Raw genomic sequence first — 26,739 nt, forward strand, 5'->3', positions numbered from 1 at the left:
CACAGAGAGAGAGAGAGAGAGAGAGAGAGAGAGAGAGAGAGAGAGAGAGAGAGAGGGGGGGGGGGGGGGGGAGGGAGAGAGAGAACCACAAGCAAAATAAAACACACAAAAAACATGGCATCTGTTTTATGTTGGCTACCACACTGAGCGTAGAGACTGCCCTACAATGTGCCTATGTCACTAGATTGAAGAAAACTATTCTGCTTCCCTCCAGCAGGTATCAATTACAGGGAGATTCTTGGGTAGGGATTCAGCTTTTTGTCCACTTTCTTTTTTTCTGAGCCAGGACTTTGCCTTGCTTAAACATTTGCAAATCTTGTATGTATTGTCACAGTCTCTGCGAGTTCATACATGCATAGTCATGTTGTGTCTGAGACACTGTTTCACTGGAGACATCTACCACTGCTGGCTCTTATAGTCTTTCCCCTTCTCTTCTTCTGCATAGATTTCCCCAGTCTTATGGGGGGGAATAGATTGGTTAAAGCAACCATCCCAAGTAAGTCTGATTACTCTAAAGTCTCTCACTCTCTGTACATTGACTCTTAATTACCATAAGAAGCAAGAAGAAACCTCTCTGAGGAGGGTTGAGAGATGCACTTATCTATGGGTTCAGTGATATGTTATTAGGAATCATTGCATTGCTATAATGCTGAGCAGAATAATAGTCATAAGTTTTCTTTTAAGACCATCAATAAATAAGTGTCCCCTTTGTCATATTGTTACCAGCATCAGATGTTGTTTGCTTTATTAATCTTGGCCATTCTGACTAGAGTAAGTTGAAATCTCAAAGTGGTTTTAATTTTATTTCCTGATTAGTAAGGGTATTGAACAGATTTTTAAACTGTTTCTCAGCCATCTGTATTTCATCTTTGAGGACTTTCTGTTTATACACACACCCATACACACACATACACACACACCCACACATACCACATACACACACAAACACATATTTCTACACTGTGAAAATTTTGGCTTCTTTGAGAAAAATTAGGTTGCAAGTTGTTAGGAATGTAGCCTTATGTCTGAATCTTAAGTTCATTCCATTGATCAACATGTCTGTTTTTATGTTAATATCATATCATTTCTATTACTATAGCTCTGTAATACAACATAAAATTTGGAATGATGATACCTTCAGCATTTCTTTTATTATAAAGGCTTGTTTTAGTTATCCTTTTGTTGTTGTTGTTGTTTTTGTTTTCATATGAAATTGAAAGTTGTTTCTCAATTTTTTTTTGAAAATTGTGTTAGAATTTTGAAGGGGATTATATTGAATCTGTAGATTGCTTTTGGTAGGTGAGCCATTTTCACAGTATTAATCCTGCTGATCCATGAGCATGGGAGATCTTTTCATATTCTGATGTCTTCTTAAATTTATTTCTTCAAAGTCTTAAAGTTCTAGTTATACAAGTCTTTCACTTTCTTGGTTAGAGTTACACCCAAAGTATTTTATTTTTTTGGGGTGTGTGTGGTTATAAAAGGTACTATTTCCATGATTTCTTCCCCAGTATATTTGGTGTATGTATATAGGATGGCTACTGATTTTCATGTGTTAATTTTGTATCTTGTTATTTTGTTGAACTTGCTTGTCAGTTGTAGAAACTTCCTCATGGAGTTTTTACTGTCTTTATATATAAAATTACATCTTCTGCAAATTTTTTCTTTCCTACTTATACTCCCTCGATCGCCTTCAGTTGTCTTATTACTCTAGCTAAGGCTTCCAGTACTATACTGAGTAGGCATGGATACAATGGGGATTCTTGTCTTTTCCTGATTTTTGTATAACGGCTTGGAGTTTCTATCTGCTTTTGATGATACCAACTCTGGGCTGATTATAAATTACCTTTTTTTGTGCTGAGCAATGCTCATTATGTTCCTTTTCTCTCTACTACCTTCTTAAGACGGTCTTTGGTTTTTTTTTTTTTTTGCATCTAATGAGGTGATTTTTTTCTTTTCTTCTGTTTATGTGTTGGATTATATTTATTGATTTATGTATAGTAAAACATCTCTACATCGCTGAGATGAAGCTACCTTGATCATTGTGGATAACCTTTTATATGTTGTGGTGACTAAAAGAGAAATGGCTCCCATAGGCTCACATACTTGAATGCTTGGTCATTAGGGTGTGGTGATACTTAATGAGGGCTTACGAAGTAAGGCCTGGTTGAGGAATGGATACCACTGGGGAGTAGGTGGGCTTTGGGGTTTGAAATACTCAAGCTAGGCCCAGTGGTCACTCTCTGCTGCCTCCAGATAAAGAACTCTCAGCCACTTCTTCAGTACCATGTCAGCCTGTTTTCTGCCATGATGAAATTGAACTAAACTTCTGAAACTGTAAGCTAACCCATATTAAATTGCTGTGATTATAGTAGCTCTTTATAGCAATAGACCCTTGACTAAGACAGATGCGTTATTGAATTTAGTTTACAAGTATTTTATTAGAAATTTTTTGCATCTATATTCATAAGGGATTTTGCTTTACAATTCTCTTTTTGTTGAGTCCTTCTGTGGCTTGGTTATCAGCATGATAGTGGCTCCAGAAAATAAATTCAGAAATGTTCCTTCAGTTTCTGTTTTGTGCAATTACTTGAGAAGTGTAAGCATTAGTCCTTCTTTGAAAGTCTGATAGAATTCTGAGATAAATCCATCTTACCCTGGGATCCTTTTAGTTGGAGGTGTTTTAATTACTGCTTCTGTTAATGGATTTGTTTATTATTTTCATTTCATCTTGATTTACCTCACGCATTTCTTTTAGATTATACATGTTAGAGCAATACATATTTTTAAAGTATGTCATTTTTGATTCTCTCTCTGAATTTCCTTGATATCTGTTGTACTTTTTTCCTTTTCATTCAGTTTTATTAATTTGCTTCTTTTTCCTCTTTCTATTGGTTAATTTTGGTAAAGATTTCTCAATATTGTTACTTTTCTCAAAGAACCAATTTTGTTTCACTGTGAAACAACTGTGAATTGAGACAATTAATATTGAGGGTTTTGTTGAGCAGTGTTTATTAATTCCTGTAATTTTATTGTATTTTCTCTCTCTTTTCATTAACTGTTATTGCATTGTTTATTTATTATGTCCTCTTGGATAATGTCGACCTTCTTGTGGTACTGAGAATTTCCTTCTAGTGTATTCTATAGAGCTAGATTGTTGGACAGAAATTATTCAAGTTTCTTTTTATCATGAAATGTTTTTTATTTGTCTGTCATTTGTGATTGATAGGTTTTTTGATGTTTTTAAGGTTCCCATGGTCCGCAGTTTATTTATTAAATACAAACCATGACCCAGATTTGGTCTGTGACTTCAGAAAAGTGCAAGCCTGAGACAAAGAAAGAAAGCCTAGGAGGAATGTCTTCTGGGACAAAACAAGGCCAGAAAAGCAAAGATTAAAGAAGGAAGAATTCAGATAAGGAAACCAAAGATATTGTTTGATTGGGGTCTATTTATGGTATTTTTTCTAGTAGTTAGCTAAACAATATATAAGAGGCAATGGTTATAAAAATTGTTTGTTCTTGAAGAGAATTTTGAATCTTGTGTCTCTGCCATTCCAGTCTTTTCAAGGTTCCTATGATGTCAGTGGCTATGTTGGCACAGCAGGGTATAATAATCTGGGCTGGCATCTGTATTGCTTCAGGATGATAGTCCACCCTTCCAGGCACTTCTAGCTTTCAGAATCTTCATTGAAAAATCATATGTATTCTAATGGAATTAGAGATATTCTACCTCTATTTGTGACCTTGCATTTTTCTCCTTGTACTTTTAATATTCTTTCTTTGTTCTTTACATTTAGTATTCTAATTAATTTGTATAATGGGAAATCCTTTCTGGTTCGGTCTGTTTGGTGTTTTGTATGCTTCTTGCACCTTTATAAGTACCTCTTTCTTTAAATCATGGAAGTTTTCTTTTATGATTTAGTAAAATCACTTTATGTGCCTTTGATATGGTTTTCTTTCTCCTCCTCTATATTTCATATTCTCTATTATTCATAGATCTGTTTCAGATTAGCAGGTATGGGATGGGAACTTAATCCTGATGAAGGAAAGGTAGCAAAGGCATAACTAGGGGGCAGAGAGAATGTAGCAAACATGTATTACCTAGGGTTCTCTAAGAATATAACTGATAGAATGAACTAATTCATATCTACATGTTGATAAGATTGACTTACTAGACTGGCTTTTAGGCTGTGGTCCAAGGAGTCCAACAATGGATATCTTCTGACAGAAAGATCAAGAATTCAATAGCTGTACAATTCACAAGACTGCATGAATCAGCAGTCCAAATCTGGTGTCAGAGTCCCAGGGAAGTCTTAGAAAGCTGTCTATTTTCAGTCCACATTGAAATCCCTAAGAGTATGTTCAAATGGCAGCAAAAAAAATGAATCATAACTGCTAAAGTTGCCAGTGAGAGTGAGGGCAGGCAGACAAAAAACAAAAGCTTTCTTCCTTCTACTTTTTTGTTATGTATGTATGTATGTATGTATGTAAGTATGTATGTATGTATGTATGTATGTATGTATGTATGTATGTATTTTGTGGACTATTACCAAAAGGTGTAATCCGGACTTAGTGTAGATCTTTTGGCCTCAGATGATCTAGAATTAGACTGTGCCTTCCACCTCAAATAATTCAAGGAAGAAAAATTTCCCACAGATATGTCAACTGCTTGGGTTTTACTTCCAAATGTAGGCAAGCTGATAACTGAGATTAGCCATCAAACATCTAAGAGTAATCTTGAGAGACAAGAATGAGGGAAAGCAGGGTACAGAGGTTACGTAGTCCCTGCCACATGTGGTGGCTATGTGGTCCTTGGTAGAAAGTGGGTTCTTTGGTTCAGTGGTAAGTCTCAGAAGAATGGAGCTGGGCTAAGAGAAAGGGCTAGAGTGGGTGATAAGGATGAGCCACTGGGTTCTTGTCTCTAATTCATAAGATTACATCCCAAAGCAATGGAGATGATTTGGAATAAGGGGCTCAGAAAGATGAGGTGCAGTAAGTCTAAGTGTCTGCTTTAGAAGTCTTAGTGCATCCAGAAGGAAATAGGAAGGAAGAACATGTACCTTATCTAGCAGACAAGTATGGTGGCTGAGGAATCCATGGTAAGAGGAGTCCTTTGTGTCAGTGAGGAGTCACAAAGTAATGGAGATGAGCTAAGAAGAATGGCTGCTGAAGCAGCAATGATGAATAGGGGAACACTTGGTTAGACTATAAGGCAATGTCCAAGAAGATGGAGGAAGGCTGGGAAGATGGCCTTTATCTAGGTCAATTTTATGGAACATTTTCTCAGTTGAGCATCTCTTTTCCAAATGAGTTGTGTCAAGTTGACGTAAAGCCAGAAGGCACAATTGGCTCTTTGTTAACTTGAGACACAAACTTGAGACACAAATGCATCATTAGACTGTTAACTGTTTATTATCTGCTTATTATTTAATCTACAAGATCACATATTAATATCAATATCACAATATAAAACATCCTAGATCTTAAAAGTCCAACAGTTTTAAAACTCAAACACTTCAAATGTTAATTACCTTTAAAGTACACAAAGTCTCTAAGATATTCAGTCTTTCAAATGTGGGCTCCTGTAAACTAAAAAGACAAGTTAAATTACTTTTCTACACCAAAACATAATAATCAGGAAATAGTTATAATGAAATCACAGACAAACTAAAGTTTATCAAGTATAAAAAGCCTAGTACTTTACATCTGCAACCCACTCATGATTGTGGGGGAAGCAAAGATCCTGGGCTACTTCTCAAGCTCCTCCCAATGTAGCTTCTCTTTTAGGTTCAAGCAAGCTCCATTTCACAGCTCCTACTGTCCCTTTCTGTCTTTCCATGGTACAGGAATCTCCAAAATGCTGGAGTCTCCACTATAAATAAGGCTATACATTCACCAAAGGCCCCTCACAGTCTGTCTTCAGGGACTCTGATCTTATCACACAGTGCCAAACCTCAACTTCTTTCCTTGACTCCTTCAATCCTGAGGCTTCTAATACAAGTGAGTTTGCATCTTCATCAGTGGCCTGTCCTAGACTGTTAGGGTGCCAAGCCTCAGCTGCTTTCCATGACCCCTTTATGCCTTTAAAGTCAGTATCATCCAGGAAACTTACATATTACCAAGTTTGGCTTCTGACACAAGGAATAGCCCTGGCTCTCTCAGAACTACAGCTTTTGTGCTCTGATACTGAGGAAGCACTTCCCAGAAGATTTTGCTGGTCTCTTTGTAATCACAGCTGCTTCTTCAGCTCCAGCTAACAATCATCAATTGTACTAGCAAAGAAAAAGTTTTACTTTAGCAGTTCTTAGCTCAAAATATCACATACATTCCCTTGATAGAGTCTTAGCTTCTCTATAAAACTGAAGAAGCCCGATCTTCATTGTCTGCACTGCTCTCAGGATTTTCTGAGTTTCAGAATAAATAAAACATTAAGCTCTGGACACTCAGTGACTTTTCTAGTCCAAAGTTCCAAAGTCCTTCCACAACCTGCACTTGCAAAATATGGTCAGATCTGTCAAAGCAAATATCCTACAATCTTCATTTCAATTTCTGTCTTAGGGTTTTTATTGTTGTGATAGACAACAACAACAACAACAACAATAACAACAACATGACCAAAATCAATTTGCAAAGTTTTTGTCTCTTCTATTCTTCTTGGTCACAATCTATCACTGGAGAGATTCAAGCCAGGAACCTGGAAACAAAAACTGAAGCAGAAAACCATTGAAGAATGTTGCTTACTTGCTTGCTCCTGTGCCTTGTTCATCTTGCTCTCTTATATAATTCAAGGTCACCTGTTGAGGAGTTGCACTGTCTACAGTAATTTGGATCCTTGTATACCAAACATTAATCAAGAAAATGCCTGACAGACTTGTTTATAGGCCAGTCTTCTGGAGGCATTTTTCTCAATTGAAAGTTCCTCCTCTCAAATGACTCTAATTTGTGTCAAGTTGACATAAAACTAACCAACACACTCAACAGCTAAAGAATTATTCTTTACATTCTTATTAAACTTTTCTCTGGGGTCATTGAGCAAAGTTAGTCATGACATGATAATCCTTGGTCCTGTTGCCTTTATTGAGATGCTAGTCAGATATATCCATGTTCAAGCCTGCCTTTCTTTGAAGTAAAATCATTTTAAATCAGGTCGAGTTCAAGGTTGCCATGTGATAGAGAGATATTTCCATGCCATAGCTCTTTTTCTGACAGTTAGCAAAGGTGAGTCAGGTCTCAGACTGTACCTTCTTAAGGAGCACAGACAGAGGAATCTACACGATCAGTGGGCATGTGACACTGTAATTTGAGTCCTTCCTTCACTCATTTCAATTTCTCTGCCTCTTACTGACATTTTTATAGTTCATTAAAGAAGTTATAGCCATGCTGTCTAAGTCTTATACTAAGTGGTCTGACCATGTCTCCTACCTTGATTGTGAACTGTGTGACTTTATGTCTTCAAAGAATTTTTTTGTTAGACTCATTTTCCCTATTCTAAGTCTTCCTTCTTCCTCCATAATGAATTTTACTTGCTCATATTTTCCAGTTTGAAGAAGCTGAAAAGTCACTGAACTCCTAATGGAGGAGTTCTGGTATATAAGTACTGGTCTGGGAGCTCATCTACTACACAGAGTCTCACGCATTTGTATCAGAGAAGAAAACAAAGAACAAAGGAAAAATGCGTTCTTCCTCACAGGACTGTATCCCTCCAATATTACATTTTTATTTACTCATCCCTAGTGTGACTGATCTTGCTGAAAAGTCCTATAAGTAAGCCATTAAGCATAAAGTAGCTCAAAAATGTTGGGCAGGTATCCGATAGGATAGGTATCTGTATAAAAAGAACAGAATGACTTTAAGTGCATAGTGAAAAGGCATTGGGCAGAAACAGATACAGTACCATCTGTATGCTAAGAACAGAGGTATCTGAATGACAGAACCACACTCATTACATGGACTTGGGAATCGAATCCTCTGGAATTGTGTTGAGTAAATTGGTGTTATTTGAAACAACTAGTTTATGATGCAATTCTTTACATCATTATCTAACATCATCTAAGATCATATGATGCTATATCATCTTCTACTGCATTACTGCATTACTGTAACACTAATAAGTCTGCCACAAAAATCTTAGCTCAGATCTGAGACTTTTCTATATCTCATGGTCTGAATGTGAAATGTCTCTGTAGGCTCTCATATTTAAAGCCTTGGTTGCCAGTCAGTAGTGCTGTGTGGAAACGTAGAACCTTACTGGAGGAAGTGGGTCACAGACTGGCTTATGACTCTGCTTCATTTTCTCTTCAACTCTCTGATTTCTGAACATAGATGGAATATGACCAACCATATGATGACCATTCGAATCAACATGATGGAATATGTTCCTCCAACATGTTTTGCCAGCCTGATACTCTTGTATTTTGTGAGTCAGTAACGCTGTTTTCTCTTCAGCTGATTTTATCAGACCATCTTACTATGTCAACACAAAGTGATCATACTATGAACTGGAGAATTTTAAGTGTACATTGCAAGTGTACCATTCTCAGAGAAATACGATTGAAGTACAAATATTAGAAAGTTGCAATGTTTTCCTATTGACATCATTTGTTATGTAAATATCAATGTTTCTTTGGATTACATTGGGTTAGAAAGTTTGACTTTTCTATAAACTGGCATTTGAATTGTAATCTTCATTTTCATAAAAATCATTAAATTAATTTTGGTTTGGGATAAGGATATGCTTTCCAGTAATGTATGAAATGTATATGAAAAATACTTTTCCCATCTAGTACTACATATTTGCATGAACTGCTATTCTCAGAATTGGTGATTTTAAAATCAAAACATATTGAACAACTTTGGAAATGCTCTGTGGCACACATAGTCAGTCAATATTTGATTGTGTGAAAATAAACAAGCATATTGTTTTATTAGTATTTAAATATACTTTCATCTACAAAAAATGGTAAATTATTATAGACTAAATGTATAAAAATGAATCATTTTATGATTTATTATCAGTAAATATAACTATATGGAGTCCTGCATAAACTTCTTTGAGGTGAAGAGGTATTTCCAATGGAACAGATTTAAGAAGCTCTGATCTGTGGTATTTGTTACTGTAGCTCTAGCTAATAATTATGGCTGCTGAGTTACAGAGCAGCACCTAAACAATAAGGGAAGCCTGAGATCTGTTTGTTGTCTGCCACACATTATGTCCTTAGTGTTTGAAGGATAATGAACATGCAAATGAAAGAAGTAATCACTTGGGCACTGCATTATTAGTTTTCCTGTTGTAAAATATCTGACAAAAGCAACTTAAGGATTTATTTTTGCTCACAGTTTGAGCGACACAGTCTGTTATGGAGGGGAAGGTACAAACAAAGCAGCACGCTGACCCATTGTGACAGGAGTGCAGCTGAAACTTCTTCCCACTGTACATCTTGATAGACCAGTAATCAGAGAGTGAATAAGAAACTGGCTCTGCCCCAAAACTCTCAAGGTTAACCTTCATCGAAACACTTCTTATTATGAGTCTCTGCCTCTAAAAGGTCACACAACTTTCCAAATTTACACAAGGAGGTGGGGGTCAGGTGTTCACATCTATGAGCCAGTAGGGAATATTTCTCATTTAGACCACAATGAACTCTGAGTATTACAGAGAGGAAGAAGTCATCCACACGCTACACAATGTGCTCCCTCTCAAATAAAAATGTGTGGCACATTTTCTAATTAACACACTAACTGACATATTATAGGTAATCAATGAGGCAGAACTTAATCTGAATATATCCTCTTATTCCTTGTGTTTTTCAAAGACCAGCACAAACCCTGGCTTAATACAGTGGAGTTAGCAAGGATTTGGTTTAAGGAGACTTTCAGCCAAAAGCAGCAGGTTGCTTTTTGTGAGTTTGAACTAAGAGCCAAAGTCAATCAGTGTCAGCTCCTCAGAACCTGTTCCAGGATGCTGAAGTCCTACCTTTAGTATGAGAAGTAGCTCCCTGTCAGCAGATTACCTAATGTAAAGTCCTGAAGAGAGAGAGAGAGAGAGAGAGAGAGAGAGAGAGAGAGAGAGAGAGAGAGAGAGAGACAGAGAGACAGAGAGACAGAGAGACAGTGAAGGTTTTGGGATGGATTATGTCCCTGAGGTGTGTGTAGAGAAAAATGGCAGGAGGTGTGCTGGATCTCCATCCTAAGCTTTGTGTCTCTCAGTGGTCAGGTCTGGTGGATAGCATTGCTCACACCACTAACACCCAAAACGAGAATGAGAATGAAGGCAACCCTCTGGTGTATGATCAGTAACAGCTCTGTATTCCAACTTGTATCACATTGGGAAAGATTTTGGAGATGTAACAAAACAACAATTTTTAACTTCCAAACTGAGGTAACAGTAGCAGGAATGGGGCTGATGGAAGAACGCAGGTCAGGGTGGGTGTTTGTGCTCTGACCTTAAATCACGGTGTCACCCTTTGCAATTTCGGCACCTATAGAGGAGCCAGAAATTGCTAGGGCCAGGATTAACATAGGTACAATGTATAGGTGAGCTAAAATCAGCCACTCAGGAGCCAGAAGTAGAAAGATGAGACCTACAAAGCCATCCTAGGGTATTTACCCAGAACTCTACATTGAGGTAGGCTTGAGCAGTAGAGACAATGATTTAAACAATAAATTAAAATGATAATAAAAGGAAATTTACTTCAGAGGTGGTTACAAGAATTACAAAATATTCTGATGTGGCAAGAGTGAAGAGACTTCTTTAAGACAGGGGTTGAAGCTGAGGACCTGATACTATTGAGTCAGAAGGAGTCAGGAGTGAGGCAGTGGTAAAGATAGGGAACATTCCTGCAGCTGGACACTCAGAATGCTTGTACAAGGAAAGGTGCATAAAATGACCCAACCTAACTGAGGTTAATAAGATGAAAATAGGAAAGTAAGATTTGTATGCAGAGTACAATGTATATGTTTGCATGTAGAACAGATACATAGCATGTACTCCATGTACACAGGCACATCTGTGCACACACCCCTTATTCACAAGAAGCTTACATAGAATTCCCTTTTATATCACTTGGGTGCAAAAATACATAAGAAAAGGAGTTTTAGATGGAGAAGTAGGAGAGGAAGTGACAGGGTAAAAATAGTTAAAAAGGAATAAAATTTCATATAGATATATATGTATATCAAACTGCTAATGAATTAAACATACATTTAGACAATAAAATAAACCAAAAATAATGGAAAGGTCATAAACAGTTTTTAAAGTTGCAATGAAAATCCCAAATTTTAGAAAAGTGAGGTGGAAAAAAAATAGATGATCAGAATGATTTATAAGTAAAGTATTAAACTTTCTATAATGAAAAAAGCAAAGAAATAATGAATAAATAGCAAAATTAAAGGACAAAAACTGGGAATAATCTAAAGTAAAGATGGTAGAATACCAATGTTTAAAAATCTGATTATTGTCAACATATCTCTTTATTGATTTTGTTCAGAAGTTTTTGACAGAAGAACCAAAATAAATGGAAATGAAAATATCTGTTTTTTTTTCTTTTAAATAAGATTCCATGTAGTTTCCGTTGACCTTGACCTTTATATGAAGCCAAGAGAGACCTTGAGCTATTACTATAATAATAGTGTGTGTGCATGTGTATGAGTGTGTGTGTGTATGCCTTTGTGTATGCATTTGTGTGTGTGTGTGTGTGCATGTGTGTATTTCCCTGTGCTTTTTCCTATGTGATGCATGTCATACAGGCATGTGTATGGAAGTCATAGGATAGCCCCCAGCTATCTGCTCTTGTCTTCCACCTTGTTTGAGAAAGAGTCTCTTATTGGTTGTTCCTAATACCCCAGGCTATCTGGTCTGTCAGCTTCATGGTATTCTCCTGCCCAGTCCTTCCATTTCCCCATAGGATCATGGAATTACAGATATCTACCATCACATATGAATTTACATGGGTTCTGAGAATCTGAATCCAGGTCCTCACACTTAACACCAAGCACTGTAACCTCTTAACCATCTCCCCAGTCCAAAGATCTTCCATTTCTCACCCTGCTCCTAATTCTGAAGTGCTTAGATTATAAACATGCACCCACATTACCCATGTAGCATTTGGAACCCACTTAGCTACACCCCTAGCACTCAGATATCCATTTCTAATAATGATTGTTGTGCTCTATTTTATTTTACATGGAATGTGTTTGGATATAATATGATATATATTATGTCATATATTAAGTGTTTAAGTATATATTTAGAGGACAATTAAATGTATGCTTATATCGAGTAGAACATAAGATGACTACAGATTTTTCACTTTATAATTCTTTTTTGTTTAATTTTTAGCATAAATTTGTCTCTTTCAAGCACTTTGACTACTGCAATTTTTGTGCTATATAAATGATATTAACATATGATAACCAGAATACTGCCTGCCATACAGTAAGCACTAAAGTTACTAGTCTATTTAAAATGAATTTTCCAATTCCCACTATGAATCTGTTCTCATTTGTGTTGAAGAGTCATCCAGCGGTTGATGATGCTGTTTTAGAAGGATACAGAGAGGAACCCTCTCAAGAGCCCTTTGTACTCTGCCTGTGTTGAGTTCCCTTGTTTGCAGCTGTGTGATGCTCCTACTGAGCTGCACCCTGTTGTGTGGTATGAATTTCTCTTCTGTCTTTAGTTAGGGTGGACAGCAAAGGACAACAGCTATTTATTCCTTTCTTCCGGATCTAAGAGTGGACACAGTGGCACACACTGTACTGTAAAGTGAGGTAGAAATAGTAATCCAAGTACTTTTATTGACATGCTGTTGGGAGATTTGTCTTTTTATCCTGGACTGTTCTGTAGTTCATCTATCAAATTAAGGAGTAGAAATAAATGAGTAGCCAGAGTGCAAGTGGCTTGAGCAGGACTTGGTAAGTGTCTGGCAGGATAGCAAACCCAGTGACAGCTCACCTCACTGCTGCTACTGAGCCTTCCGAGCCTGCAGATGCTTATAGGCCTGTATTGCGCTTTCTTTGTGTGTGCGCCAGGAGAATGGTATGTGCCAGTATTCTATTCCTCAATTCTCTTTTCTGGATTTCCGTGGAACTGACTCAAAACCATCTCTTTGAATATCAGCACACTGAGGAGGACCTCACATATCTCAGCAGAGCGATCCATCCAAAGACATGTAAAATCTATAGAAGCACCTTAGAGGTCCATGAGCTGTTCTCAGCTTATCTGTGGAAGCAGTAAAATATGTGAGTCACTTATTTTTCCAAACAAAAATTAGAATTGAAAACCTCATTTTAACATTTATCTAAATAATGCATTTCCACATAAAATCATGGTGCTGGTTAGTTTTTGGCAAACTTGACACAAACTGCCTCAGAAAAAGGACTCTCAATTGGAGAATTGCCTTCATTTGATTGGCTACTGTAGGCAGTACCATCCCTAGACAGGTAGGGCTAAGAAAAATAAGAAAGGCAGATGAGCAAGCTCAGGGAAGCAAGGCAGTAAGGAATGTTCCTCATTGGTCGCTGCATCAATTCCTGCCTCTAGGTTTCTCTCTTGTCTTCCCTTAAGAATGGATACTAACCTATAAAGTGAAATCAATCCTTTCCTCCACAAGGCATTTTCATTGTGACATTTTATCACAGCCATTGAAAAGCAAATTACAGCAGAAATTGATACCAGAGAGAGGGATCCTGCAGTTATAGGTCTGAACTTGTTGTTTTGGGGGAGGGTGATGTAGGATTTTGGAGCTTTTGCTAGAAGAGCCATTGAATGCTCAGAGCTTAATGAGATGCTATGGGAATTTGCAAGATAATGCGAGAGAAATACCAAGCATAGAGGCCTTGCTTGTGAAATTTCAGACTACCTCAAAGAGAGTCAGGGATGTGCAATGTATTTAAATTAGGAATTCATGGAAGTGAAACCCTCAGTGCTTTACCTGGATCAATGATGGTTATCTGGGGCTGGAAATGAGCTCTAATTAATAAAATATCAACATCTCCAGGTGAAATCTGGAACTATTTCCTCCTGTTTATGGCATAGAAGCTCTTTGGCTCTGCCTGCATTAAAGTAGGCAGCTGAACATGGCCATGTGGAAGAATCTCCTACATTGTTCTGGTCTTGCCAGCTTCAGAATTGGAGGAGCCATGAAGAGAAGCTGAAGTTCAATGATGATGTGGCAGAATTAGAGTCCCTGAAGAGCCACAGGGAGGTCACTGGTGAAAGTGCAGCCTTAATTGTAATTGTAGTAGAGACTTCAGCAATTAGAGATGACCGGACATGAAGTAATCACTGTGTACCAAAAGGTGACCTGCAGACTGCTTGGGAGAAAACTCAAGAATGAAAATATATTTTCCACAGTGTTAAATACTGGTAGTTTGAGATGAAGTAACCAACACCTTCTGAAGACTCTTGGGATTATTCTTTCACAGAGTGGAAGCCAGAGGACTATGGAGAACCAACTCTGTTCATCAAATGCTAAGTGACAGAAGCTCATTCTAACAAAAGCAGGGAGTTCTTTGATCAGACAATCTGCTGAAAGTCTGGCCTTTTACGAATGTCACATAGTCAGCATCTGAGTTTTGGAGTAGTCCCACTTAAAATGCTCAAAATGCTCAAAACAACAAAATCCACATGCCCTCTAATTTCTAACACAACCACATTTTAAAACTCAAGTGAACAAAGAAAGTGTCAGCTACTTTCACAGAGATTCTAAATTTCTTTGCTGTGAAAGGAAATGATCTGAGTAGTAATTCAAACTTATAAGAAAAAGTAAAGCAGACTGAAGAAGGCAGTTATATAGACAAAACACACTACAATATAGTTTTGCCTGTTTTCTCTTAAATCTACCTCTTCAACGCTGAGTATGAACATAATTTTAAGTTTCTGGGATTGAATGTTGTCTCGGGATTGCCTAGGACTACATAAATAGTAACATTGAGTGCTGGAAGATAAATGGAGTTATTTAATTGTCTTAGTCCATATTCTATTGCTGTGGGGAGACATTACAACTATGGCAACTCTTATAAAGAAAGAGATTTGTTTGGCGCTGACATAAAGGTTCAGAAGTTTATTCTAGTATCATCATGGCTAGAAGCATGGAGGCAGACATACAGGCTGGAGAAGAAGCCAAGAGTTCTACATCTGAATTGTCAGGGAGCAGGAAATGAGAGATACTGGCCCTGGCTAGAGTATTTGAAACCTCAAAGTCCACCCCCAAAGACACACTACTTCGATTAAGGTCTTGCCTACTCTATCAACCCCATACCTCTTAATGGTGCCACTCCCTGGTGACCAAGCCTTTAAGTCTATAAATCTGTGGAGGCCATTTCTGTTTAAACCACCAAAGTCCACTCCCTGGCTCCCATGGAGTTTTAGCCATATCATAATGAAAAACGGTATTGAATCCAACTTCAAAGTCCCCATGGTCTATTATAGTCTTAACACTCAAAATCCAAAGTCTCTTCTGAGATTCATAGTATTGTGATTGACCTTCCCTCTGCCCCTGCCCAGCATAGATATAGCCATTTTGTTCCATGCCTGCCAGCTATTTCATACTGTTGGTGTAATATGCCTGCCAGTCATTGAGACAGAAGAATAACTTGACTCAGAGCAGGACCATGCTGACCATGTCTTCTGTATTGTTCTGCATATTCTGAACGTTTTGTATGAGGTTTGCTAATCTTAAGAAATTCCACAAAGCTTTATGTGGGACCCATGCAACCTAAAGTCAATATGAACTAAATTGGCTTGACTCAGATCTTACCAATGGGCGGCACTTCTTGGACCTACATATGAGCTCATTGTGTGTGTGTGTTTTTCCTTTATAGGATGACAGAGAAAGATATATGTTGTCATAGTTTCAGGTCCTGACCTGAACTATGTCTGTGAAAATTCCACACTGGGGTGTGTATTCAATAAACCATCCCTGTCTGACTGAGATTTGAGTTCCTGTCATTGGTTGAGTGACTCCTAGACCACATAGCAATCTCCTAACTATAACCCCCTGTAAAAACCAAAATCAGAAAGCAGATCATATACTTCTAACATCCAATGACATAAAATATACATTGCTATTCCAGAATTGAGAAATGGTACATAATGGGGAAATACCAGACCAAAGCAAGACTGAAAATTAGCTAGAAAAACTCCAAACTCTTCATCTCCATGTCTGATGTTAAAGTGCCCTGAAAATCCCCACTTCCTTTCAGCTTTGTTGATTGTCACACACTTCTTTCTTTTGGACTGGTTCCACATTCTTTTAGCAGCTCTCTTCAGCAGGTATTCCATGACTATGGCATCTTCAACAACTTGGGGTCTCTAAGGCAATCTAGGCTTCAGAGTAAGAGCTTCACACAATAGCCCTGAGTAACAAACTTCTTCCCTCAAGGCCAAACTTGCTCCAACAAGCCCATTCCTCTGAATAGTGACTCTCTCTGATGACCAAACACTCAAAGACTACGGGGCCCATTCATATTCAAATCACCAAACTAATATATAGCGAATGATCTCAGTTACTTAAAATATGGTTTACTAGGTGACATCATAATATGTAGGTCCAAAAAAGAAAGATTGATAAAGCATCATTATGCTTTGAGTGATAAGATGCATTAACAATTTCTTCATTATATATCTGGAAAAATTTTCCATTTTTGAAATGAGTATGAATAGCTACTTTTAGGTTCGGTGAGATGGTTCAACAATAAAAAGGGAACCTCACATTTTAATCTTAGCCAAAGTTATGCACATATCCAAATCATTATGTCTTATTTAAGTATACCTATATGGTTTGTGTCTTTTTATGCTGTCTTTCTGATTAATACAATCCTTGTCAGACAGTAAATAAGAAAAAATACTGCACATTTGGGGTGTAAACAGTTTGGTGTGCTGATAAACAAGGTAAATATCAAAAATGGAGGAAAGGTCAGAGTTGATTTGGGGGAAGTGGATTCTAACAATGTGCAGGGGTTTAGATACTATTCAAGAAAACGGAGCCATTCTGTGATCAGCTGGGAAAAAGCAATAGTTTCTGCAAGGTGACATGGTATGACTGATATGACAGGTTCTGGAGGAACATAAAACTATACTACTTGATCATATGGGCGTGGGGAGAAAGCAGAGCAAATACTTTGGATTCCTCTTCAGAGTTAAAAGAGTAACTCTTAGAAAATCAGACTCTTCTGAGATGTAGTGCAATTTATAAGGACACTGTGGGAAAAGACACAACTTTATAAAAAATTTATAAATCTAAGAATCCTATCCTTTAGGGAGCCAGACAAAGAAATCTTGATATCATTAAAACAACAAAAATAGATTAACATCCAAAGGTAAAGAAAGGAAGTATGGTTGGAGAATTTCCAAAGATGTAAGCATTTTCTTAGAGGCTTTCCTCTCTGGGAGTTTCACAGACCCAAGGATGGAGTATGACATTAGAAGTCTTCTCCACTGGAAAGGCTATAAGACTGATTCCTAAACCTTAAAGACTAAGTCTCAGTCTTGGTTAATTCCTCTGGAGTTGTAGTGTAACTTATGATTTGCTTCTGAATGAGAGAATATAGCAATAGTGGCTTCACCTATATGGTTACTTTACATACTATTGGAACCTGTCTTAGTGATAGACCTTCTTCTCTTTGCTATTCCTGATTATTCAGCTCACTACTGTCAAAGTTTCTCTAAGCAGGAGATGACACAGTAGGTAAAACAATGCCCTCAGACAGCAGACAAGAAATGTAAGCCTTTGTCTCTAGTAGATCGAATTATGAATAGCATATATGCAAGTGCAGAAGCAGATCATTTGCCAGTTGATTTCTTTATCCTACTCAACATATGGCTTTCAGTCTTGTAAGGTATAATTGAACGAAGGATTCAGGTAATGCACAACAGAGACCTGTGTACCTATGTTTATTGTGAAGCTATGTCCAACTACCATATTATAAATTAGCAAATTATTCATCAACAGGTGAACTAAGAACTGTTATTAAACACAGACTGTGTAGAGGGTGGTATTAGAAAGGGCGAGTGGCTCAGCTAGCTGCTAGCCTGGCCCCCATGTTCCTGCTCTAACTTCCCGCACTAACAGCGGCCCTGGCTGTCCAGGAGCACGGACCCCTGAGATACTGGCATGGCTGTTGCCACCACTGGTCAGCTCTGTGGGGTCCATGGCTTTAAGCATGGCTCAAGGGCCAACTCTGCCACCCCCATGGGGTAGGTATAACAATTCCCAGTACCCGGTAGAAATAAGACACTTAATGCTTAAAGATTATCCAATGGATTTATATCTTAGCAAATGCTCAATACATGAGATGCCCACACAATTAGAATTGTTAACCCAATAGCCTAACCTTGAATGAATAACTACCTTAGACTGCTAAAGCCACGCGGACATTCACGGACATCTTCTCTCCTCTCTCTTTCCCTTTCCTCTCCTTCTTGTTCCTTCCTCCTCCCAACTCCTTGCTCCACCTACCTCTACTACTGCCCAATTATAGAGCTCCACTGCAAATGCAATGGGCAGAAAACGTCCTGCAACAAGACTGGAGTTTTACCTACTTCTAAAGAAAACATTTATGTCATTAGCAAAGAAAACTGATGGAACTGATATCACTATATTAAATAAAATAAGTCAGAATCATAGACAATGTGACAAGTATTTATTTTTAGTATCATGTTTGGACTTTACACTTTAAAAGAGCTAGAAAGCAGAAGAGGGATTTCTTAAGTAAAGGGAGTAAAGAGAGACCAAGGAAAAGAAAACACAAAGTAAAGTTACTATCACTAAAGTATGTGACCTAAGAATGTACACGGATGTCATTGTGGAACCCATTGTGTACTATAATAAACATGTACTAAGAACTAGGGAAAATATAAGAAAGTCTATTCAAGTTATGTACTCCTTGTTAAGTTTTGGTAGCTTGTGATTTTTAAGGGGATACTGTCAGTTCTTTCATCTATTTTTCAGAAAGTCATTCTGTGATTAACCTACTTCATTAAAGATAACACTTTTTTTCCTATTCTTAATATTTTTGTATGTGTATGTGTTCATATGTGAATATGTGTGTGTGCACATGCTTAGCAGTGTCTACAGAAGCCAGAAAAGCATCAGAACCCCCGGATCTGGAGCTACAGGTAGTTGTGAGCTGGTTGATGTGCATGATAAAAACTAAATACAGGTCCTCTGCAAGAGCAGTGCGTGCTTTTCAATGTTGAAGCATCTTCCCAGTCTCTTATCATCTACAAAACAGAAAGAATCCTGCTAAAACAGGCTACGCCATTTGAAATCCATAAACTGTTCAGTGATGATGTGTATTTATGTCAATTTAAAGTACTAAATCAGTCATAATATGCTACCTAGAAGAGTTAGAAAATAGACTAGATGAATAAATACATATCATCAAATAATTAAAAAAAACCATATCAATAGACATATCAATCTAGTAATCTATAAGCCTAGAAAAATATCAATCATGTCTAGCAAATCCAGTGCAACTGAATTGATACGGTGTTAATGTGCATGTGTGTGTGTGCACAAACATGGTGATCTCTACAAAAGCCAGAATGGCATCAGAAACCCCCTAGAGCTGGAGCTACAGGGAACTGTGAACTTCCTGATGTGGGTGATGGAAACTAATGTTAGGAAAGTTAGTTTAAAAGAAAAGAAAAGAAAATTAAAGCAAAAAAATTGAAATGAAGTAAGAAATTTTTCTAGAATATTGATGTGGCACTTGTTTGCCATACCAGGTTCATCATAAAACAAATGAGGGGTATAAGAAATACAACCATGGTAAAAATGGTCCTGAGAGTACACAGTAAGTAAAGAACAATATTAAAAGAAAATATGTTAAAATTCATAAGATTGTCATCTATTATGGTCAAATGACGTCCTTTGACTTCACAGTTAAGCTTTAAATAATCTGGTTCCTTTATCTCATCTAACGATCAAGGCAGGACATTTTTACTGGGAGACTGGGTATCAGATGTTCATCTTGTCTACCAGCTAGTTTCAGCAGAGGCTAGTTTCTAAGCTTCAGCCAAGATACTTTGAGATTTTTTCCTTCCACTCAGCACCAAACATTTATGTTATCACTGTCAGGAAGAGGATATTACAAAGACTAGAGTCCTCATCAGCATCATCAGGTTATTTATTAGGAAATAATTTCCAGTCAAGGGTTCCACTAGGGGAGACCAGAGACTTCTGATCCTGCTGCCATGTAAGCACTCAGGTCTCAAAGCAAAGCTGTCACTGAAAAGTTAATGTGCCCTTGGGCCTACTGAAGCCCAATCTAGGCAACTTAGTGTTTTGGTGCTGTGAACAAACACTATGACCAAGGCAACTCTTTTTGTGTCTGTATGTGTGCGTGTGTGTGTGTGCGTGTGCATGCGCTTGTGTGTGTCTAACTTCTGTTTTATTGGATATTTTCTTTATTTACATTTCAAATGTTATCCCCTTTCCTGATTCCCCCCAATCCCCACCCTATCTCCCCTCCCCTGCTTCTATGAAGGTGTTCCCCTATGCACCTATCCACTCCTGCCTCCCCACCCTCAAATTCCCCTACACTGGGGCATCAAGCCTTCACAGGTCCAAGGGCCTCTCTTCTCATTGATGCCCGGACAAGGCCATCCTCTGCTACATATGTGACCTGCACCATGGGTCCCTCCATGTGTACTCCTTGGTTGGTGGTTTAGTCCCTGGGAGTTCTCGGGAGTCTGGTTGGTGAATATTGTTCTTCCTATGGGGTTGCAAACCCCTTCAGCTTCTTCAGTCCTTTCTCTAATGCCTCCATTGGAGTACTCCAACCATTGGAGACCCAGTGCTCAGTCCAATGGTTGGCTGAAAGCATCCCTCTGTATTTGTCAGGCTCTGGCAGAGCCTCTCAGGAAACAGCTATATCAGGGCCTGTCAGCATGCACTTCTTGGCATCCACAATAGTTCCTGGGTTTGGTGACTGTATGGATGGATCTCCAAGTGGGACAGTCTTTGGATGGCCTTTTCTTCAGTCTCTGCTCAACACATTGTCTATATATTTGGTGCCTAGAGTATTTTGTTCCTCTTTCTAAGAAGGATGGAGGCACTTGCACTTTAGTCTTCCTTCTTCTTAAGCTTCATGTGGCTGTGAATTGTATCTTGGGCATTCTGAGCATTTGGGCTAATATCCACTTATCGGTGAGTGCATAAGGCCAATATTTAATTGGGGCTAGCTTACAGGTTCAGAGATTAAGTCCATTATCATCAAAGTGGGGGCTTGACAACACCCAGTCAGGCATGGCACAAGAGGAGCTTTGAGTTCAACATACTGTTTGCAAGGCAAACAGAAGACTTGCTTCCAACCAGACAGGAGGAGGGTCTGAAAGCCCATGCCCACAGTGACATACTTCTTCCAACCAGGCCACATCTAGTAGCAGCACTCCCTGGGCCAAGCATGTTCAAACCACCATGGAGTCGGAGATTAACTTGAATAGGCTATGGCTCAGTTAATGACCAAAAAACCTTTAAAACTAATAGAGGAATCATTCCGTGATTAATGGAGCCTAACAAGTAAGTATGATATGGGAAAGAAAGACAAGAAGTCTGATACAGCAACTGTTACTGAAGAGTTTGCACGTTCAAAATTGAGCCATTTGATGAGACCGTAAGATTCTTCACATTGGGGGAAGCAGACTTTGCAAAAATAACACAGCAGTCATTAGAAAAATTATACACACACACATTCAGAGAGAGAGAGAGATTGAGAGAGAGATTGAGAGACAGACAGAGAGAGAGAGAGAGAGAGAGAGAGAGAGAGAGAGATCCCTAGGACATTTCATGGTCCAGTTATACATGACTAGGGACCAAAGAAAAGAGACTGTTGGCCCACCAACACTGGACCTATTTTGTAGAACTTGTGTCTCTGTATCATGTGAAGTACCAGTGACTGTTTCATGCACAACTGTAAAGCTTGATGTCTCTGATCCTTTCTAGTCCTAGCCTCACTGTTTTAACTCTAACATTCTCTTTTAACTTCAACATTCATTCCACACCATAATCTCTATAAGCAGCTTGTGGTTTTCACCACAGTTGTTCATGTTCCCTTTCTTCCTTAAGGAACATATCCCCTTCATCAGTGGCATATTTTCGGGTTAAAGTTAGTACCCAGAGTTGCTATTTTTGATTTCTGATTATGCCTATAAAATATAAAAGAAAGCAAGAGCATGCACACATAAAAAGGGCACACAACAGGAACCACCATGACAGGTACTCAAATTTGTATTTACAAAGATTTCAGAGTAGTTGTAAATGTGTTTAAGAAACTAAAGGAAATCATCAATAAAGACTTCAATCCAGATTTCAGCAACAATGTTACGTCCACCTGGAAATATCAGTTTAAAAATAAGGAGAAAGAATCCATGTAGAAATGCTATATTATAAATAAGTAATAATAGGTATAAAAACTTAGTATTCAACAGTAGATTTAACCTGGAGAGGAAAGATCTCTCAAATGTGCAGTTGGATTAAAGGAGACTGTACAGTCTGGGAGGAAGAGAAAGGAGATGTGAGGGCAAGAGGCACAACTGAGAGCAAAGTCTGGAGCAGTGCACATGGAATGTGCAGGATGAGCACCCTCTGGAGAAAGCTAGAGTCAGGCAGACAAATGTCAGCAAAACTCAAATGGACAATGGGCCTTAACCGGTAACTAAGAACTGTGATTGTGGAAATACAAATTTTCTGTCTTTCCCTGGTATTTATTGCTAGGCAGAGTATCTCTTAGCCTACTCCCCCAACCCTTGGGGTAGCTTGTTAGTAACAATGCTAATTATTCAGATATCAACAAAAGAAACTGCTACTTTTAAAAGATAAAAGAGGTAAAATTTTTCTGCGAAGTAAAATATATTCAGATAATTAGCCTGTGATGAAAGTCATCTTGAAAGGTGGGTGTGTAAAAGATCAAGCCAGCAATTCTAGTGCTGGAGAGGTAGAGACAGGAAGATTCTGAACTGGAGGCCTACCTACGCTACATAACAACAATGAGAAAAAATACACTCAAGAAAGAAACAAACTAATAAAAAAAAACAAAAACATAAAGAAAAGTCAAAATTTTTTCTGATAATATAGCAATAAAGATTACTTACATCATGACAGAAAATAGCCTTTAAATTTTCTTTTCTATAAAATACCTACTTTTATATATTTTTCAAAAATAATTAGAACTGCAGATCTAATTATAACTTACTTCTCTAACGAGTCTGTCTTCAAATATACTCTGATGTATGGAGGATGGAAACTTTAAATTCTGAGTTAGGGGAAAGACAAAATCAAGAATCTGTTATCTGTCATCTTCAATTGTATTTATCTACCCACCCATTATATATATTATCTCTCTACATATCATCTAGTCTTCAAATTTTAAACCCTGAAATGTTATAAAATTAAGGATGTCTAAAAATGTGTGTGTGTGTGTGTGTATGCACACGCACGCACACGCGTGTGTGTCCATTTTGCTCTGTGGAGTGCAGACTTTTCAGTTCCCACATTTCAGGATTATTGCAGCTTTTTAAAATTTAATGTTCCTAGTGTTAGCTAACCCATAGTCATCAATACTTTCTAGTTTCTTTACTTTTACATAAATTATTCATTTAGATTAAACAAAGGGGGAAATACACTGAATTTAAAATATAACTTTAAATATATATCATGTAAGCAAATTTTATATATGACTGAAAAAGCCTATTTTCATTTAGACACAGTTCTAAATATTCTCTATGCTGAAGGTATAATCTGTGCAGATGATAAACAAGTGAATGATGTAAGATAAAACTGGAACAAAGTCATGGTTTTAAGAATGTATTTTGTTTCATTAGAAAAGCTACATGTGGAAGCAATGGTCAGAGTAATTTCCTATCTTAGTAGATGTTGAGTTTACTATGAACTATCATCCCCTTATACATTCATTGTGTGACATAATTTGACTTAAAAGTGGGGAATTCAGCAGTGATTAGACCATGATTTATCACATTCAGACTGTAGCATGAGCATATAGGTTCCTATAGAATATGTAGGATCCTGTGTGGTTTATTATTGAATTATACCATGAGAGAACCAGCCTCCTTGAGAATAAATCATAACTTTTCAGCTTACAGATTTGATAGCCTTGAGCAACTTTACTGTCTTATTAGGGTTTCTATTGCTGTGAAGAGACATCAAGACTACAGCAATTCTTATAAAAGAAAACATTTAGTTGGGGCTGGTTTATAGTTCTGAGGTTAATCCATTATTGTCGTGATAGGAAGCATGGTGGCATGCAGGCAGCCATGGTGCTAAAGAGGTAGCTGAGAGTTCTGCATATGGATCCAGCAGGAAGGGACACTGAATCACTAAGCCTGGCTTGATCACTTGAAATCTCAACACTCCTCCCCAAGTAAAACACTGCTTCCAACAAGGCCAACACCTATTCCTATAAGACCACACCTCCAATAATGGCACTCACTGTGTCTATGAGGGGTCGTTTTCATTCAAATCGACACATTTCATTAAATTCCTTTTCATTTTTTTCTTTCAAATTATTCATCTATGTTATAGAAAAAATACCATTCAGTCACTCATACAAAAATCTGAGATCAATGACTGGTGAAATGAAAGCACCTACTTCTGTGAGTTTTAACAAGGGAAGAAAGCCAAGCTCCATAAGGAAACACTTGACTCTTGTGTAACAAAACACTATCACCAAAAGCAAATTCAGGAAGAAAGAGCTTATTTGGCTTATACTTTCATATTGCTGTCTATCACTGAAGGAATCAAAGACAAGAACTTAGGTAGAACATGGATAGAACCTGGAGGCAGGAGCTGATGTAGAGTCCATGGAGAAGTGTTGCTTACTGACTTGCTACCCCTAGTTTGCTGATCTTGCTTTCTTATATAAAACAGACCCACTAGCCCAGGTATGGTATCACCCACAGCAGGATGAACCCTCCCTTATCAACCACAAATTTTAAAAAACTGCCTTACCCCTTTAAATGGGCAAAGAGACACCTTGTTGGTGGAGTTGTTCTTATATCAGTCAAGGGCAGCAGAGATTGCAGTCCTTTGTTCATTCTAGCTTGATGCCTGGCTTAGTGGCCAAAGCTGTCTTATACCTAGGACTCATAAAAATCACATCAAATCCAATCCAGGCAGGAAAGTCTTGCAGGGGAAAGACACACATTGCCCTGTGTACCACCATGTCTCCACAGACCTGCCCTCTAACATACAGCTCAAGTGGGCCATAGACACCATTTTACCAAGCAGCATGGATGGAGGATATCAACCATGGAACCACCAGCCCTGTGCCCACCCTGCAGCAAGAGCCACAACAGTTAAACTTATGTGATAGTCAGATGGGACAGAAAGAGAAGTGGAACAGCTTGAGCATTATGAAGAGAGATGGAATTGGAGACTCATTGTGAGTGGCCACCCCTGCCACCTGGGGCCATGGTGAAGTTCCATGTCACTAAGGGCTGTGTCTGGATCCATGGCTATGCAATGGCAGTGTTCGGTATCAATGTCTGTGGCTCATATTACCACTAGAGAATGTGGGGACTCCTTGGTCAGAGCAGCCACTAGAGACCACATAGGTATACAGGGGCTGGTCATGGTTGACCCAACTCTTACTGGATATGGCACTCTGGAGAGCTGGCCCCATTACTCACCGTTAGTAGCACTCAGGACAGCTGGCCCTGTACCTAGCCCAGGCAGCACAGCAGAGCTGGCACTTGTAATGTGAGCAGGCCCCCAAAGGCATGAGTGTGAGAGAGCCAATCTTGCCACTTGTATACCATGGGATGACATGAATGCAGAGATAAGCTCTCTCTCTCTCTCTCTCTCTCTCTCTCTCTCTCTCTCTCCCTTCACAAGAACACCTGTTCTATTTGCTCCCCAGTTGTATCTTCTCACATTTTCCCTTGAGTGAGTTTTGACATTTGTAATACTATTTCCCTTTCTCTGTATGTATGATTTTATCATTTAGGCATGAATTTTCAAAGAATAGGATGTTTGATTTTGCCTGTTTTTGAAATTCATATCAATAGAATCCAACCATAAGTACCCTTCTGTAGCTTGCTTATTTTGCCCAGGATTACACATCTATGAAGGATCTGTGCGATACCCATGGCTTTTCCTCCAATCCTATCATTGCTTTATAACATTGCATTCTATTGTATGCTACAATGTATCTAATCTGCAGCTAATGGAAATTTAAATTGTTTCTAGCTTTTCACTGCTACAAAAACTGTTGTTTCCTTCATTTTAAACCAGGTATCCCAGTTCACAAAACTAAGGATTTCTTTAACATACACATGCCAGAATAAAATGTCAAGAATTAAGAAACACAAATGTTACAACTCTTTTATAAAAATGGGTTTGCTAAAAATATAATTGCTTTTGTTTAAATATCTGATCCCCCCATCAAATTCATGTTGACATCTACTCTTGTAGTATTAAGGAATGGGCAGTTGAATAGGTCATGATGTCATTAGGCTCGCTGGTATGAATGGCTGAATACTGTTTATGTGAGAGTGGGTTCCTCATTGATATTAATGGTTCCCATATAAACAGGAGGTTGAGGTTGATCACTTTTGTGTCTGCCTCTGACACCATGCTTCTTTGTCCTTCTGCCATGGGGTGGGGGACCATGAAGGCCTTCTGCAGAATTTTTAACTTGACTGTCAGTTTCATTGGATCTAGAATTTTGGACCAACATATTCTGATTCAGTGTCAGCTAGTTTGTTACAGCAGAAAAATCAAC

At 38.2% G+C, this 26,739-nt stretch overlaps 1 non-coding gene across 1 annotated transcript; it reads left to right on the plus strand.

Annotated features, from left to right (window-relative positions):
* The first annotated feature begins 24,963 nt into the window (after window positions 1–24,963).
* On the plus strand, window positions 24,964–25,106 carry LOC114631113. The gene has a single exon (XR_003712912.1). It is a non-coding gene; the product is annotated as a small nucleolar RNA SNORA48 (small nucleolar RNA).
* Window positions 25,107–26,739: the final 1,633 nt, after the last annotated feature.

Source organism: Grammomys surdaster, unplaced genomic scaffold, assembly GCF_004785775.1.
Source record: "Grammomys surdaster isolate TR1022 unplaced genomic scaffold, NIH_TR_1.0 67, whole genome shotgun sequence".
In the NCBI taxonomy this organism is placed as follows: Eukaryota; Metazoa; Chordata; class Mammalia; order Rodentia; family Muridae; genus Grammomys; species Grammomys surdaster.